Source organism: Macaca fascicularis, chromosome 8 (assembly GCF_037993035.2).
Source record: "Macaca fascicularis isolate 582-1 chromosome 8, T2T-MFA8v1.1".
NCBI classification, from domain to species: Eukaryota; Metazoa; Chordata; class Mammalia; order Primates; family Cercopithecidae; genus Macaca; species Macaca fascicularis.
Window position 1 is genome coordinate 129241940 of NC_088382.1, and position 19275 is coordinate 129261214.

At 39.9% G+C, this 19275-nt stretch overlaps 1 protein-coding gene across 13 annotated transcripts in view; it reads right to left on the reverse strand.

Annotated features, from left to right (window-relative positions):
• Positions 1–19275, reverse strand: part of ENPP2 (ectonucleotide pyrophosphatase/phosphodiesterase 2) — a 118189-nt gene that overhangs the window by 85820 nt on the left and 13094 nt on the right. For 5 of the 13 annotated variants that reach the window (XM_073999351.1, XM_073999349.1, XM_073999350.1 and 2 more), the window contains exon 2: positions 12594–12615. The exons of the other annotated variants lie outside the window; for them this stretch is intronic. The gene's annotated coding sequence lies outside the window, so the exon portion shown is untranslated. The remainder of the gene's footprint in view (positions 1–12593; positions 12616–19275) is intronic. 13 annotated transcript variants of the gene reach the window in all.

A 19275-nucleotide genomic window follows, 5' to 3' on the forward strand; every position in this document is an offset into this window, starting at 1 on the left:
ATATAAATGTACAATCTATCTTTTCATGAAATTATTCTATGAGTCCTTGTTCCCTAGCCCTGATGAAGATAAGAGGGCTTGAGGTTAACAGTGAGATTTGAAAGATAAGTGATAGAGGGTTATCATTCTTGCTTCCTGAAGTAATTAATTATCATGAACTGATTGAAACTGTATGTACATCCAGAGTTTCTCATTATGCAGAATTGGCATCACTCAATTTAACATTATTCCCAGAATAATCCTAAGATTATGTATGATATTAGACAATTATTAACCATGTCATTTTCTGTAGTATCATTTAGCAATAACTATAGCACATACACTACAAAAGTAAGAAAACACCATAGATAGTCTTCTTATTCTATCTTAAAAGTCTGTTGTCTTGTTTTTAAGTTTTGCTGTGGTTGAAAGCTATTAGAAAATTCAGATTAAAACTGGACAACAGCCGGGCGCGGTGGCTCACGCCTGTAATCCCAGCACTTTGGGAGGCCGAGGCGGGCGGATCACAAGGTCAGGAGATCGAGACCACGGTGAAACCCCGTCTCTACTAAAAATACAAAAAAATTAGCCGGGCGCGGTTGTGGGCGCCTGTAGTCCCAGCTACTCGGGAGGCTGAGGCAGGAGAATGGCATGAACCCGGGAGGCGGAGCTTGCAGTGAGCCGAGATCGCGCCACTGCACTCCAGCCTGGGCGACAGAGCGAGACTCCGTCTCAAAAAAAAATAAAAAATAAAAATAAAAATAAATAAAAAAAATAAAACTGGACAACAATCTTTGCAAAAGAATTGACTAGTCTAAACTGAGCAGAAAATTTTGATGGCTAATAGAGGGACAAGCTGGCTCAATTGCTCCCACAATCCAGGGCTGCAAATATGTATAAGTCTTACAATTACAATTCTAAACCACAGAAGCAAAGTTTTATGGGTAGTCTATGGTCCCACAGGATTCTCCAGCAGAAGAACGGCATATACCTGTCCAAATGCAAATTAGCCTGTGCTATTAATTGTTACACAATCGAAAGCTGACATCAACACTGTTGCATCTTTCAATGATTTTAACTTACGGCATAAATTTTATGCATTACATTTACTCCCTATGGAATCTAAGTATGATCCCCGACACCAGAACAATCTCTGCCCTGTGTGAATATTGCACAAATATTCATTAGCTTCTACAATGTACCAAGCACTCTTCTGGGAACCAGTCGTACTATGTAGGGAGCTGGCCCACACATAGCTCCTACTCTCCACATTCGTCAAGTAGGCACAGAAATAAATGTAAAGTTACAACTCTGGAAAATGAAGAAATATAGAGGTAAATCACTATTTGGGCAAATATCATTCAGATTACCTAGTCAAGAGAGTCAGAGAAGAATTTGTGGAGTAAGTGTTCATTGAGCTGTGATTGGAAGGGTGTGTGGGAGTCAGTAACCAGATTAGGAGAGGAGCAAAGAATTGCAGACAGAGGAGAGAGAACCGACAAAGATTCTGCGTAAGATGGAGGCATGGCACATCCACAAGACAAAAAGGCAGCCAGTCTGACTAGCGCAGGGAGAGCAAAAGTTAGTATAAGAGAAGTGAGACTGGAGAGGTTAACAGAGGCCAGTCATGTGGGGCCTCTGAGGTCATGTTAGGTGATACTGTCTTTATCCTAAAGGCAACAAAAAGCCCTTAAAAGGCTTAAGCAGGGGGAGGCTTAATCAGATTTTGAAGCATTAATCTCTGTACGGTGTAGATATGAATCAGAGGAAGTCAAGAATGGATATAGTAGATCAGTTTGGAAACTTTGGCAGTAAGCCAGACAAAAGATCACGACAGCTTGCACCAAGGAGGCTATGGCAGCGTGGAGAGGAAGACAAGTGGGGGAGTTAGGAAAAAAGACTTGTTAATGAACTGGATATGGGAGTTGAGGGGCAGAAAGGTATTAAGTGTGACTCCTGAATTAATAGATACTTAATGATTATGATAACCATATATATACGCAGTGAAGTCACTTCTTTTCAATTAGATCATAAGAAAGATATGGAGATAGGTATCCATTTGCTAACATCCTAGAATTAAATAGTTAAAATAAGGCACAGAGCTAATAGCTTTAAAACACTTTCTGCTGTGACTGGAGATTACTAAAATATATATGTGTGTGTATATATATATATACACACTCACACATATATATACATATATACACACACATATATATACATATATACACATATACACACACACACACACATATATACTGGACTTTAAACACTAAAAATGCATTTATTCATATTGAGGTTTTAAAAAGCATTCCCCCCCAGGAAATAACTCAGCTTTGTTCCTAACTCTAGCTCATAATAAAACATTTTTAAAAACTCAAAACTCAACGTAACTATTTCTTTTCAGCTACTCTAAACCCTGCATGCTAAGTGTCCAGATGAATGGAGAACATTTCCCCCTTGCAGAAGGGCTGAAGGCTTGTAAGCCACATGAAGTTTTTCATTTATGAGCCTAGTTTGTAATGTGTCTATGTGATATATGAACACAAATGAGTGACAGGATAATTAGGAAAAACAACTGTATTACAGAAAGTTTTACCCTAGGGTTGGCGACTCCCATATTTTACCCTCCAGTCTCACTCACATAGGCAGGCTACAAACTCCACTTGCAGATAAAGAAATGGAGGTTCGAAGAGTATGGGACATCCCCAAAATGGTCAAATAATTGACTGAGCCAGTTCTAAAACCCAGGTCTCCTATGCCAGCTCAGTCCTCTTTCCATTGCAGCGTGACGCCTCTCTACTACACCACACGAGGGCCTCCACTCAACATGTCCAAAATGCAGATACCTACACAACCAGTTCACCCTCCCGATTTCACTTTTTTTCAGGAAAACCTTAAATTCAATTCACTTTTTGTTCATTTCAATCCTTTCCTCCCTTTTTTCTTGCCAGACACCATGTCTACAGATTCTAGTTAATAATGACAACTACTGCCATCCATTATCAGGTGCTGTTAGTTACTAAATTATCTTCCTATGTGATAACGTTCAGGTTCATCCCTTCAGCTTCATTATTCTGGACACACATTAGAAGGTTCTCTCACAGCCAGGCGCGGTGGCTCACGCCTGTAATCCCAGTACTTTTGGAGGCCAAGGCAGGTGGACCTGAGGTTGGGAGTTCGAGACGACCCTGACCAACATGGAGAAACCCCATCTCTACTAAAAATACAAAATTAGCCGGACGTGGGTGGCACATGCCTGTCATCCCAGCTACTCGGGAGGCTGAGGCAGGAGAATCACTTGAACCCAGGGGGCGGAGGTTGCGGTGAGCTGAGATTGCACCATTGCACTCCAGCCTAGGCAACAGGAGCGAAATTCCATCTCAAAAAAAAAAAAAAAAAGGTCCTTCATAACTGCTCTTCCTGTTTGTACTCTCTGTCCCTCTGACCACCATTTCATTAAGTTCTCTTTTATAATTTATTCCCATTCATCACCCAGAAAGCCCTAAACAATATGCAAATCTAATGATTATCCTCCCAAACTTAAAACTTTTCTGTTTGGCTGCCTATCAAAGCAGTTCTCAAAGTATGGTCCCTGGACCAGCAAGGTTAGAATCACCTGGAAACTTGTTAGAAGTGCAAATACTTGGAGCCTGCCTCTTACCTACTGAATCAGAAACTCTGGGGTAAAGTCCAGAATCTGGTTTCACAACTCCACCAGGTGCTTCTGATGCGATTTTAAGGACCACTGACCTAGAGGGTAAGTGCAAGCTGCTTAACCAGGCCCATAGGACCCTAGCTCCAAAACTAAACTCCCTGAATTCAAATCCCAGCAAGACCACAGTTTAACTGTGAGACCTTATATGACCCTTAGGCAAATGACTTCTCCATCCTAAAACTCAGTTTTCTTGTCTGTTTCCATCTCATAGGATTCTTGAGAGTATTACATGAAATAATCCATGTAAATCACCTAGCACAATGCCCAGCATAGAATAGTGTTCATAAATGTTAAGTTTTCTTAATTAGAGAGCTATTTTCTGTTCCTTGATCAAGTTGTACTCTTTCATACCTCCATTCCTTAACATACGTTGTTGCTTTGGCCTAGAATGCCCTTCTCCACCTAATTTCCCTGGCAAACACCAACATATTTATGAAAATTCAAGTCAGGTGTCACTCTGCTGTGAGCCTCCCCAGTTTTGCCCTCCTGTTCACACAGAACAACAATGGGCTGTGTTACCATATTGTTTGTAATCTCCTTTTTTTTTTTTTGTTTTTTGAGATGGAGTCTCACTCTGTCACCCAGGCTGGAGTGCAGTGGCATGATCTTGGCTCACTGCAAGCTCCGCCTCCTGGGTTCAAGCAATTCTCTGCCTCAGCCTCCCAAGTAGCTGGGATTACCGGCGCCCGCCACCATGCCTGGCTAATTTTTGTATTTTTAGTAGAGACGGGGTTTCACCATCTTGGCCAGGCTGGTTTTGAACTCCTGACCTCGTGATCCACCCACCTCAGCCTCCCAAAGTGCTAAGATTACAGGGGTGAGCCACTGCGTCCAGCCTATCTGCAATCTCTTTTAAGACAGCTCTATCCCTTTTGATCTCTCCAAATGCAGGGACCAGTTATCCTTGCACTTCACAGAGCTTTGCACCCTGCCTGGAATATAATAGGAACACAATAAATATTTCCCAAGTAAACTACTTGGCACAAAGAAATTTGACTTGTAGTCCTTCCTCTGTTACTAGCTTTGTCACTGCAAACCCAAGTCTCTTCACTTGTAAAGGAGAGTTAGCAGGCTAAGCGACTTTTAGCCATTTTTTTAACATTAAAATTTTGTTTCCAAATAAAATCTTAAAATGAATACTTTTCTCTCTTAGGGTTCCCTGTTTTTTCAGTATTTCTTGTCTCCGCAATGAGAGCGTAAATTCTTAGAGAGCAGGGGAAAAAAGCAATGTGCTATGGAGAATAAGGGTTTGGATTCTGTGGCCAGGCACAGTGGCTCAAACCTGCAATCCCAGCACTTTGGGAGGCAGAGGCAGGTGGATCACCTGAGGTCAGGAGATCGATGCCAGCCTGGCCAACATGGCGAAATCCCATCTCTACTAAAAATACAAAAATTAGCTGGGCATGGTGGCGGGTGCCTATAATCCCAGCTACTTGGAAGGCTGAGGCAGGAGAATCACTTGAACCCAGGAGGGAGAGGTTGCAGTGAGCCGAGATTATGCCACTGCACTCCAGCCTGGGCAACAAGAACAAAACTCCATCTTGGGGGAAAAAAAAAAAAAAAAAGTTTGAATTCTGGAGTCAACTGCCTTGAGTCTGCCCATTTCAAGCATGAGACCTTGCTTAACTTCTCTAAAACGTGAGTTTCTTTTTAAAAATAATTGTTCTTAATGAGAATACTTGGACACAGGAAGAGGAACATCACACACCGGGGCCTGTTGTGGGGTTGGGGGAGTGGGGAGGGACAGCATTAGGAGATATACCTAATGTAAATGACGAGTTAATGGGTGCAGCACACCAACATGGCACATGTATACATATGTGACAAACCTGCATGTTGTGTACATGTACCCTAGAACTTAAAGTATAATAAAAAATTTAAAAATAAGAAAATAAAAAGATAATAATTATTCTTTTCACACAGGATTGATATGAAGACCAAATGATATAATGCATGTTAAGCAAGTATCTCAGTGCTAAAACACCGAAAACAAACAAATATTCCCCATTACTCTATATATAAGAGAGTAAGGTCTGCGTCATCTGCTGTCATGCGCTCAGCATCTTCCAAAGTGTTGGGCATAGAGTGCTTAGTAGTGACATAGGTTCTAAGAAAATCGCTTTATTTTATGGAGAGATTATATGTAAGTAAAGTTAATAATGTTTCAATCCACCTTTTTCACATTCTTTTTAACCTCATGAGAAAATGAGCAGCTCTTATTTGGCAAAGGGTTGGGTGATTCTGGAAACAGCTTTGAAGGACACATTTCAACCACAATCATAAAGCCCCTCCATTTGGATTGGAAAGCCCCAAAAAGTTGAGCTTTAACTCAATGAATGTGTTTGGATTCAAACCTAAAAGGAAGTTTACACTTGCCGCTGCAAAGGTGTCATCACGTGCTTACCAGCACAGTGGAACTGTCTCAGGGAGGAAGCAAAACTGCCATTTCTGTGATTCCCCTTCCCAACAGTGAAGGGCATTCAACAAATTAGGAAGAGAAGACAACTTCCTCTGCCTGATAAAAGGCTTCTACAAAAAATCCAGAGCTAACATCATCATATTTAATGGTGAAAGACTGAATGCTTTCCCCTAAGATCAGGAGCAAGACAAAAATATCTGGTTTTACCACTTCTAGTCAACTTTGTACTTCCAGCCTGAGGAATTAGGCAAATAAGTAAATAAATGAACGCCATCCAAATTGGGAAAGAAGAAATCAAGCTAACTCCATTCACAGATCTTGTATATAGAAAATCCTAAAGAATCTACCAAAAATAAAAAGTGAAACTAGTAAAAATGAGTTCATGAATGTTGCTTGAAATAAGACAAAAATACAAAAATCAGTTGTATTTTTATACACTAACAATAGACAATCTAAAAGTTAAGAAGAAAATTACATTTATAATAGTATCAAAGGTCTACAATACTTAGAAATCAATTTGACAAAGTAAGTGAGATTTGCACACTAACCATTAGAGAAAATCATCGAGATATATTAAAGAAGACCTAAATTTGGGAAGATCTGCTTTTTTGTAATTGGAATACATTATTGTCAATATGGCAAGAAAGTGAAAAGATGACCTACAGGATGGAAGAAAATATTTACAAATCATATAACTAATAATGTTCAAATACCTAGAACATACAAAGAACCCTTAGAACTCAACAATAAAAAGACACATAATCCATTTTTTTTTAAATGATCAATGGATTAGCATAGACATTTATCCAAAGAAGATATACAAATGGACAATAAGCAAATGAAAGTTTGTTCAACATCATTAGAAAATGCAAGTCAAAACTGTGAGATATCACTTTACCCCCACTAGGATGCTAAAATTTAAAAGACAGTTAATACAAACTGTTAGAAAGGATGTGGAAAAATAGATTGTAAAATTGTGCAGTCACTTTGGAAAGCAGTTTGGCAGTTCCTTAAAATGTTAAATATAGAGTTACCCATGTAACTCAAAAGTTCCACTCATATATATACCCAAGAGAAAGTAAACATACTTCCACACCAAACTTTAACACAAATGTTCACAGCAGCATTACCAACTGATGAATGAATAAAAGAAATGGGGTATATCCATAGGGTGAAATATTACTCAGCAATGAAAAGGAATGAAGCCTTTATATGTGCTTCAACATCACAAACCTTGAAAACATCACATCACGCTGGGTGAAAGAAGCTAGCCACAAAAGCCACATGTTTTATGATTCCATTTATATAAAACATCTAGAACAGGCAAACCCACAGGGGAAAAAAATCGATTAGCAGCTGTCAGATGATGGGGTATTGACCGCTATCAGGAATGAGTTTTTGTTTTGGAGTGATGAAATGTCCTAAAATTGCATAATGGTGATGTTTGCACATCTCTGTAAATATATTTAAAACCACTGAAATGTACAGTTTAAAAGAGTGAATTGTATAATATATAAATTATATCCCCAAAAAAGCTGCTATTTTAAAAAAGAACTAATGAGATTATACCAGAAGAGAAGCAAATTCCAAAGCATCTGGATGCACAGAAAAGGAACATTAATCCTGATTTTCAGTTCTCAGGTTCACGCATTCAACGTTGTCCCCAGAGTCAACCCGGCTATCCTCTGAACCTGATGATTAACAGGAGGACTGATGCATTTGAGTCATGGTGTGGACTGCTCTTAATGAGCCCCTGTGTGTGTGATGAAACCCTCTGCATCCCCCAAAATTAGAAGAATTACTGGGACTTTGTCAGAGCAACTTGGCCCTCTGCCATATCTCTTCCACCAGGTTTTCTGTTTCGTTTTACTTTTAAACAAAACAGCCTAGAAGAGACCCTAGTTCTTGCATACACATCTCAAGTATCCTGAAACTTAATGGCAACAAACTGTAAACAGAGTTTGTGAGGCAGTTGTGAGAATTTAAGAACAATAATACCCTTCATTTGAAGAAAACTTCTTTAAAAAAAAAAAAAAAAAGCCCTATGAACCAGAGTTATTGTTAGATAGATCAAGGCTCACTCACTCTTCCAGCTTTGCAATCAATAAAACAGAAAGGCTGTCCATAGATATGTCACAGAGCTAAAGGACCTCTGACAGGGAGATCAGGACAGCTCATATGGCAGATGGGCATGTGTTATAATGGTTGAATTATAGACAGGGGATTCTTACGTAGATAAAGAGGGAAAGGGCATTGCACGCAAAGGAAATTCCAGGAGCAAAGACTCAAAAATTTCAGAAAGGGAGAAGAGAAAGGAAAAAGTAAATATGTATACGTAGTACTACATTTGACACAGAACATTCTTTTAAGTGGTAGCTAGTATTCAGTAAGTGTTTGCACTTTGCCAGGCAACCTACTGGGGACATTTACATAGTGCATAATTTAATATTTACAAAACCTTCACAGTATTATCACTGTCAATAGATAAGAAAACAACTTCAAATATATCAAACAACTTGCCCAAGTTCAAGTGCCTATTAAGTGGGGGAATCATCTTTTCTCTTAATTTCCCAATAAGAATTACAAACCTGGGAAGACCTCAAAGGAATGGAAATTTCAACTGTGCGCTGAAAGAAACCTGAGTCTACTAAAGGCAGAGGATCCGATAAATGTTTGATGAGTCTTGATACTTGATAATGTTTCCTAATTCAGAAGATAATAGAAGCCACAGATTAACCTTTATGGTAGGCTGACCTTCTTGTGACTCCCAAAAAGAAAAGGTTGCAAATGAAAAAGTGACCAGAACCTTGGGCATCCTGGACGTGTCATTTCAAAATCCTAAGAACTCGGAGAGAAGGCTGGTCATTATCAGACAATCGCCTAAATTTTTGAAACCAGAGTTTTCCAAATTCAAATAATAGTGGTTCAACACAGATTTAGTAAGCATCCACTGCAGTATTAGCTAATGCTTATTGAAAGCTTACTCTGTGTCAAGTACCATTTGATATCAAGGATAGTGAGATAAAAGGCATGTTTTAATTGGGAGATGGTAAAGTGTCTTAGTCCATTCATGCTTCTATAATAAAATACCATAAATTGGGTGGCATATATATATAACATAAATGTATTTTTCATAGTTCTGGAGGCTGGGAAGTTTACAATCAAGGCACCAGCAGATTCTGTATCTGGTGAGGACCCCACTTCCTCATAGAAGGCTGTCTTCTCACTGTAATCTCACATTATGGAAGGGTAAGGGTCTCTGTGGGGTCTTTTATATAAGAACATTGACCCATTCATGGGTCAAGGGTAGAAGGCTCTACCCTCATGATTTAATCACCTCCCCAAGTCCTCACCTCCTTATATCATCACCTTGGGAGTTAGGATGTCAGTGTATGAATTTGGGAAGGACATAAACATTCAGACCATAGCAGGAAGTCAGCAGTTTGTTAAGATGCCATATCCTGAGAATTGGCTCCCTCAATCCATTCATCCCACATCCAGGCTGCCTTCGTCTCCCGCAGATTTTTTGCAGAAAAGGTTATAGAAACAGTTTATAGACTCTGCCAACTATGCTCCTGAGACTGTCGTTATGCACATGAGATTTGGACAGCAGAATTGAGATACCTCTTCCTGTCCCTTTCACCTAGTTATCCGTGCAAACAAGATCAGAAATGTTAGGTTTCCTGCAATATTGTTTCAGTATCTATTCTTCAGCTTCCTAAGCATCAAGACACACCTGTGGAGGTGACAGAGCTGGTAGCCTCCTGATTCCTGAATCACAGATCTAAGATATGTTCTAGAACTCAACATTCCAGTGATAGGTAGCTGCCACATACAATGTACCATGGACTGAATCAAAATTCAAAAGTATATCGACAGGTTGAAATCAAGAGTTTAAAAAACAAGATCTGAGAGAGACAGCCAGATCAATCTATCTGGGACAACTTTCTTGAAACAGAATACAAAATTTAGTTATACAACCTTGCACTGGGAGAGAGCAGCACTAACAGCAATTCTTGTAAAAGAAACCTAGGCATTTGTGTTACCTGCAAGCTCTATAGAAGCCCATGTTTGGCTACGACCCTAAATGACTTCATTTTGTCCTAGGCTTCTTTTTTTTTTTTTTTTTTTTTTTTTTTTTTTTTTTTTTTTTGAGACGGTGTCTCACTCTCTCACCCAGGCTGGAGTGCAGTGGGGCAATCTCGGCTCACTACAAGCTCCGCCTCCCGGCTTCACGCCATTCTCCTGCCTCAGCCTCCCGAGTAGCTGGGACTACAGGCGCCCACCACCATGTCCAGCTAATTTTTTGTATTTTTAGTAGAGACGGGGTTTCACCATGTTAGCCAGGCTGGTCTCGATCTCCTGACCTCGTGATCCGCCCGCCTCGGCCTCCCAAAGTGCTGGGATTACAGGCGTGAGCCCCCGTGCCTGGCCCCTAGGCCTCTTTAATAATGATTACTGCCCACATCCAGGAGGGGAAAGTTTCAGATGAGCCTAGCCAGACTCCATCTAGATTGCGTTCACCTCTGGATAGCTCCTTTTAAGAGGTCACTACAAAACTAGACAGCATTAAGAAAGGCATGACCAGGATGAGGAGAGGTCCTTATCGTCCAATCGATTCATTAATTCACTCATTCATTTGTTTATTTACTCAGCAAACTTCTATTGAGCACCTAGTATAGGTCAAGCATTGAGGATGCAGCCTCTGCCCCAGCAATCCCACATTTTAGTAGGAGAGGAAAATAATGTCAAGTAGCTGATAAACGATAAAGAAAAAAGAGCTCCAGAGCAAGAAAACAGAGGAGTAACGGGTGGAGCTATTTTCAGTTAGGCAGTAACAAAGATCTCTCCAAAGGGATGACATTTGAACAGAGACCTGGGTGACGTGAGGGGGAAGCCAGGTGTCTTGGAAAAAATAGCAAGTGCAAAGGCCCTGAGGTAGGAGCAGCCCAGTGTGCTCAGTCAGGCCAGTGTGGCTGGAGTGGAGTGAGAGATGGGGCAGCAGTAAGAGACAATGTCAAAGAAGTAATCAGGTGCTAGTTTATGCAGGACCTCACAGGCTTCATGTTTCATGTTGGATGTGATGAAATGCCACTGGAGGGATTTAATCAGACAATGACATGGTCCAATTTATGTTTCTCACTCTTACTGCTGTTCAGGAAATGGATATTTAATGAGCATGCTTGTGACTGTGCAGCCTGAACGTATGGCATACATGAGGGGAGAAGGTGGGTGTGCATTGCTCTTCCTCAAACATTCGAAGGTTAATGCAAAATGCACAGGTTTTATTATGCATCCCTCTATATATATTTTTATCTCTCTATAAAATATGTTATATAATAGAGTACATAGATTATATATCTATATAAAATATAATTATATATTATATATCTTTATATATTTTATAATATTTTATTATATGTTATATTATCTAGAGATATATAATATATTATATATTATGTATTATATATCTATAAATATATAGAGATATATTATATATTATATAGAGAGACATATAATATAAATATCTATATATAATATTAGGTATTCTACATATATTACATTCATGATAACATAATATAGATATATAGAGATATCTTTTATATCTATACACAATAGTTATATATCTAGATTATATTATGTGTTATATTATAATACTATTATATTATATTATATATATTATAATATAATATTATTATATTATATTAATTATATTAATATAATTATATTATTATATTATAATACTAATATAGATGTATCTGTATAAAATACTTAATATATAATTATATTATTTGAGATATATATCTCTATATAATATTTAATATATAATTATATAGAGAGATACATCTATATATTTAATATCTAGATATATAATATAAAATATTTATGGTATAAATTTATATTGTTATATTCATAAATTTAATAATATAAATCTATATTATTATATTATATATAATGTTATATATTTATTCTATATAATAAATATCAGAGAGAGAGAGAGAGAGAGAGGGTCTTGCTATGTTGTCCAGGCTGGTCTACACCTCCTGGCCTCAAGCAATGTTCCCACCTCAAGCAATGTTCCCACCTCAGCCACCATACCCAGGCTCCCATGCATGCTTTTTCTAGGCAAAACTAGAAGTTGCAGAGAAGCGTACTTCGTCTCGTAAGAGAGATAATGAAACAGTTATAAAAAATGAACTAACACTCACTATTCAGCAAAGGCTAGGTGGTGGTAGTCAGGATTTCTTACAAAGTATCTAAATTCAGAAGCAGTTTGGCTATATAACATCTAAGCTTCTTTCCAACTCTAAGCATCTACTATTTTTCTCTCTTCTTTAAACTGTCTCAGAGAGCTGAGTCCTCTACCTATAATAACTGAAAAAGAATTACTCAAATTAAATTAAATTAAATAATCAGAATTTCGTTTTACTTTTTCCTGGATAAATCAAAAGGAAAGGTAAGGATCTTTATACATACCTCGTTCTTACTATTTCACCTCCTGAAGGAAACAGAGAGAGAAAGAAAATATTGGTATGCACAATTTAATGTATGCCAAATACAGAGAACACTTGTCAAGGGTAAGCTAAGAAAACAAAAAAGAAACACATTTCACAAAATCCTATGATGGACTTAAGCAAGAGATGAAGCAATGTTTTTTTGGATTGATCAAGAAGACAGACATACAATAAGCTGACCAAGTTGACCTTACATTGCCTCTCCGACACGTCTGTGTCTCTCATAATCCTTTGTAAACAGAGAGTCACTGCATATTTGAAATACAATCACCTCAGATTGCCACCAGAGTGTTATGCAAGAGAATGCCAGAAGTTCTGGACCTTATGTTGCCCTGCTAAGCTTCCATTGCTCTTATGAAAGATGCTGTACAACTTGTTAATTGCTGAAAATCTGGACTGTATGGTTTGATTAGAATCATGACTTGGATGCTCACTAGCTCTATGGACTCGACTGAGTTAGGAACCCTCTCTAGACCTTCATTTCTTCATATGTGAATGAGACTGAGTATAGTCCCTTCCTCATAGGGTTGCTGTGGGAATTAAATACAATAATCCATGTAACATTAATTGCTAATAACAGTAGCCACCATATATTGAAGAACTGAAATGTCACAGATGTTGTACAGAGATTATCTCACTGAATTTTCTCCGTGATCTTGCAAAATACATACTGGTTTCTCTTTTTTGCATAGGCTCACAGAAGTTTAAGTAACTGGCCCAAATTTACATACCCAGCAAGGGACAGATTCAGGTCATTCAAATTCAGGTCCGTCCAGCCAGAGCCCAGTTTCTAGGCATTTCTTGCAACAGCACACTATGCAATGGGACGTTTAGTTTTATTACTTTTAAAAGAAACTCCTCGGCCAGGCGCGGTGGCTCACGCCTGTAATCCCAGCACTTTGGGAGGCCGAGGCGGGCAGATCACGAGGTCAGGAGATGCAGACTATCCTGGCTAACACAGTGAAACCCCGTCTCTACTAAAAAATAAAAATAAAAATAAAGATTTAGCCGGGCGTGGTGGCGGGCGCCTGTAGTCCCAGCCACTCAGGAGGCTGAGGCAGGAGAATGGCGTGAAGCCGGGAGGCGGAGCTTGCAGTGAGCCGAGATCGCGCCACTGCACTCCAGCGTGAGCGACACAGCGAGACTCCGTCCCTCAAAAAAAAAAGGAAAAAGAAAAAAAGAAAGAAACTCCTCCTATCTCTCACGTGAGGGGCAGCTGAGAAGTTTTTCCCTAGTCCCTTTAACAGTTCAGAAGCAGAACTGATTCTATCATGGGCAGTTTCTCATTTTGCTCCCAGCTGCAGGTTGGAGCACTACACCAATACTCTCTTTGTGTCATCTGACTGATGCAGCTGGTTTTGCACGCCTTTTAAGTTTGGGGCTGGGTAAATGCTGATCACAGACTTGTAGCCTATGGTCTCATGTGATAAAATATTTTGCAAAAGGTGTTGTTTTTCTCCTTTTTTCAATCTTCCCTCCCTTTCTGCAGCTATTTCCCTTTCCTCCTAAGAATTGATAAAAATTCAGAAACCCTTATTTTCGCAATTCATCTCATGTGACCTTACTATTGACAATGGCCTGGTTGTTTCTCCCAACTACAACACAATTGATGACATGCCAGTGCTAAGAACAAGGATCGCCGACTGACAGAGCTGGGGGCGATCTCTCTGTATTGGTTCCTCTCACGGCACCCACCATATTCTAATCATAATAATGATACTAAACGCAGTAACAACTACCATGTACCAAGAGCCTACCATTTGCTGAAGTTTTCTTTTTTTTTTTTTTTCTTTTTTTTTTTGAGACGGAGTCTCGCTCTGCCGCCCAGGCTGGAGTGCAGTGGCCGGATCTCAGCTCACTGCAAGCTCCACCTCCCGGGTTCACGCCATTCTCCTGCCTCAGCCTCCCAAGTAGCTGGGACTACAGGCGCCCGCCACCTCGCCTGGCTAATTTTTTGTATTTTTAGTAGAGACAGGGTTTCACTGTGTTAGTCATGATGGTCTCAATCTCCTGACCTCGTGACCCACCCGCCTCGGCCTCCCAAAGTGCTGGGATTACAGGTGTGAGCCACCGCCCCCGGCCTTGCTGAACATTTAACGTAAGATCGACCATTCATTTATTTCCTTGTTCACTTATTTGCACAGCAGCATATTTTATTGAGAATCTACTATGGTCTAGGCACTGATCTAGCCACAAAAGAGTCCAGCAACTAACACAAGAATCCAAGTCTCTGGTCACAAAGCTTACATTTTATTGGTTGGAATAAAACAGAAACTATATAAATATATTAATTGGTTATGACAGAATACAGTTACCGCCTGAATTACACAAATAAGGCAGTTAGAATTATCATATTTTATAGATGAAGAGTTTGAGTAATTTGTGCAGTCACCACATCAGTTATACAGCAGGAATTTGCTATATTCTGATAATAACAGTAGTCAATATCCCAGCAATGATTATAATAGTTGCTATCTATCAAGGTTGTTATAGAATCGCATGAAGTATTTATATAATACCATTTTATTTTATTTTATTTTTATTTTATTTTATTTATTTTTTGAGATGGAGTCTCATTCCATTGCCCAGGCTGGAGTACAATGGCACTATCTTAGCTCACTGAAACCTCTGCCTCCCGGTTTCAAGTGATTCTCCTGCTTCAGCTGCCCGAGTAGCTGGGATTACAGGCACCCACATGTCCAGCTAAATTTCTGCATTTTTAGTAGAGCCAGGGTTTCACCATGTTGGCCAGTCTGGTCTCGAACTCCTGACTGCAGGTGATTCACCCTCCTCGGCCTCCCAAAATGCTGGGATTACAGGCATGAGCCACCACTGCTAGACTATAATCTCATTTTATGAATGAAGAAACCAAGACTCAGAAAGATGAAATAATTTGGTCAAGGCCACATGGTTAGTCTGTGGTTGAGAAATGATTTAAACCCAGTCTGCATGGTTCAAAGTCCATGATTTTTACACCATACCATGCCTCCTCTATTGAGTTTGTTCTACTGGAAATTCTTGTTACTAAATTGAAAGTTTCTTAAGAACAGAGATTTCATCTCCATCATCTCCCAAAAGTTCTACAACATCTGGCTTAGAAAGTGTTGAACTTTGTATGTCGAAGTCTGCCAATTCTAATTTCCAGATCTTCTCATCGTCCCTTAGCCGTGGGTTGCAGCACGTAATTAGCAGTGCAGTCAACGTGACTTTTGAACACCAGAGTGCTAAAGGACTTTCAAAGTTCAGGATGCAATGGCACCATGCTAGCATCAGCCTAACCTCTCCGAAATACCCACATTCCCAACCAGGCTTGTGACCTGGACAGACATGTGTGCCTCTTTATTAGACTTGTGTTTGTCTAGGAATGAAAGGAATCAATAAGTGGGATGTACATGCCCTGCATTTCAATGAGAGCTGTCATCCTATGGCGTGAAGGGAGCATTGTGATGAATTGGAAGAGTGTGTGGACTCTTGCTGTCTTGCCCCAACCACAGGCTAACAATGCTTTTCTCAGCATTCCTCAGCATTGGTGCTCACAGCTGCACAATAGGATTTTGCCTTGTGCATTTACACACACAAAGCGGCTACGCCATAGTAAATGATTAGAATGGGTGAATGAATGATTTTTTGTCTTGTTGCTGTTCAAGTTCCTTCACGGCAACACAATACAGTTACATATAGATGCTTGGAGAGCAAGTTTAACGTTTTTGTTAAGATTTAGTGAAACGTAGACAGTTTTTAAAATAATAACATATAATATTGATTATGTGTTTACTATGTGCCAGGCATTGTTTTAAATACTTTACATTTCTTTTTTCAAAAATTGTATTTCAGATTCAGGGAGTCCATGTGCTTGTTTGTTATATGGATATTGCATGTATAATGGTAGGGACTGGGGCTTCTGTTTTTGTTGTTTTTTCAAACAGCTCTGTCACGCAAGCTGGAGTGCAGTGGTGCAATCATAGCTCACTTCAGCCTCAAACTTCTGGGCTCAAGGGATCCTCCTGCCTTAGCCCTCTGAGTAGCTAGGTCTACAGACATGTGCCACCATGGCAGCTAATTTTTAAATATTTTGTAGAGAAGAGGTTTCACTGTGTTGCCTGGGCTAAAAGCAGACAGTTCCTAGAGTCAGGCACATCTAGGTTCAAACTTCAGCACTGCCACTTTACTAGCTGGTTAAGTTTGGAAAATGTAACTCCTCCTATTCTCCACCCCTGTTTTCACTGGATCCTTTGTTCTCAGCTCAGACAGAGACCTTCCCTGACCACCTTGTCCCCTCCCATTCATCCTTCTCTCCCCTATGCTTATGCCTTGAGCACTTACCCAACTCCTGAATTGTCCACCCCCGACCATAGGACTATGAGTTCCACCAGTGTAGATGCCAAGTCTATGTCCCTCCCGTTAAGTCCCCAGATCCCAGCACTGTCCCTGGCACATAGGGATGTTCAACTAACATTGGTTGAATGATTTGACAAAGGAAGAGAATGCTGAAGAAAGGGGAAGGAAAATATAACTGGAGTTTGGAGGTTTGAGGCAGAGGAGAAGAGGGATCAGGCAACTGTCCTGCAGCTTTGTCCTCTGTCAATGGCAGCAGGGTTGCTGGGCCCTTCTACCTCCATCCCTCCCCAACCTGGGCACCCAAGACCAGACTTCTTGACTGGGCACAGTGGCTCACACCTGTAGTCCCAGCACTTCGGTAAGCCAAGGCAGGCAGATTGCTTGAGGCCAGGAGTTCAAGACCAGCCTGGGCAACATGGAAAAACCCCATCTCTACAAAAAAATACAAAAATTAGCCAGACGTGGTAGTGTGCACCTGTAATCCCAGCTACTCAGGAGGCTGAGACATGAGAATTGCTTGAACCTAGGAAAGGGAGATTGCAGAGAGCCGAGATGGTGCCACTGCACCCCAGCCTGGGCTACAGGGCAAGACTCTGTCTCAATTAAAAAAAAAAAAAAAAAAAAAAAAAAACAGAGTTCTCAAGAATTTTCTCACTTCCTAGTGCGGTACTAATCCCCAACCCTAGAATAAATAACACCATTTTCTTACCCCCTTTCCAAGGCACCCAAAACGTGCTGGAAAAATTGCAAACCCCTGCTGATGTTATCCACACACATTCATGACGCTTCACTTCAGCAAAGCCTCCAGGCTTCCCTGCCAGGACATTGACTACATCATATCATCTATCCATTGACTAGTTCATGGACAATGTCTCAAGCCTTCCATTCCCATCCCTTTCAGGGAACGACTTTATCTCCTAATCTCGTCAGACGATCAAGGCCATTCTAATATGCTTAACAAACCACACACAGATTTTATTCCTAGTGATTCCATAAGAAAATATGCTTCAAAGGATGAAGGATATCGGTGAAAAAACTGATAGATTTTCTTGCTTTTGCCTAAGGATCAAATTGAGGTGTTTCTGAGGAAAATTGCTTGTCTTGTATTATTTAAGAAGGCCATTCTCTGGCAGCTCTGACTACATTTTTAATCAATCTGGAGCCACCAGGAATAGATATTGGAACTATAAATATCAGGGGTAACAATAATAAGAGGTTCAGCGTCCAGGAATCACTGGATAAACATCTTATCTCACCACAGGCCTTTTCAAGGCAACCCTGACTGGCCAAGGGACTAAGAAATGTGGTCAGGCCAAAGTATTAAGTATAAACATAAATATTGAGAAACTGAAAAAGTATCTCTCCTAGCTATCTTCTGAAAAGGAGGGGCCACTGTGCTCTAGAAACTTCCTGATGGAAATGTTCTAACAACCAGCCACAGGAGATGCTTTGGTTGACAACCTTTCCACGCTCTTTGTTTTCATTTCCATAGGCTCCCTACTTTGAAAAAATAGTTATTTGAAATTAAAATAACAAATGTCTTGTGGACCACATGTCAAGTGCTTTTATAATTTCTTTTCAGACGTGATCTCATTTAAACCTGGCAACAATCATGCAAATAGGTACTATCATTATCTGTAATTTATAGGGTTAGAAGCTGAAATACAGAGGAATGAATTGGGGGAGCTGGGATGTAAACAGTGTGGCCCCAGAGCCTGAGAACTTCACCACTACACTATACCATCTGTCTTGTCTTTGAAAAGGACAGTATTTAACAAGAAGTCACAAATCAGTTTCCCCTTTGTTTATCAATTTAGGACAAAGGTAACAAACAACCAGCCCCTCTTGGGTTAGCTTCTGAGCAGAAGCTTTGGAATTCAAACAGATCTTGGTTTGAATTCTAAGAACTGTGAGACCTTTCTCAAGTTTCAGCTTTCCATTTGTTTCATTCTAGAAATAAGAATAACAGTACTGTTTCAAAGAGAGTTTTGAGCAGTTGTAGGCAAAGTTTCTGTAAAGGGCCAGAAAAACATTTTAGGTCTTGTGTGCCATACAGCAATCTCTGTCACAACGACTCAACTTGCTGTTGTAGCGTGAAAGTGGTCACGAACTGTATGGAAACAAATGGGGTAGCTACGTTCCATTAAAAATTTATTTACACAAACAGAAGGCAGCTGCACAACAAAGGAAACCGTGAACAGAGTGAGGAGACAACCTACGGAAATATTCACAGAAAATATTTATAAGCCATCCATCTGATAAGGGGCTAAGATCCAAAATATACAATAGCAAGAAAACAACCTGAT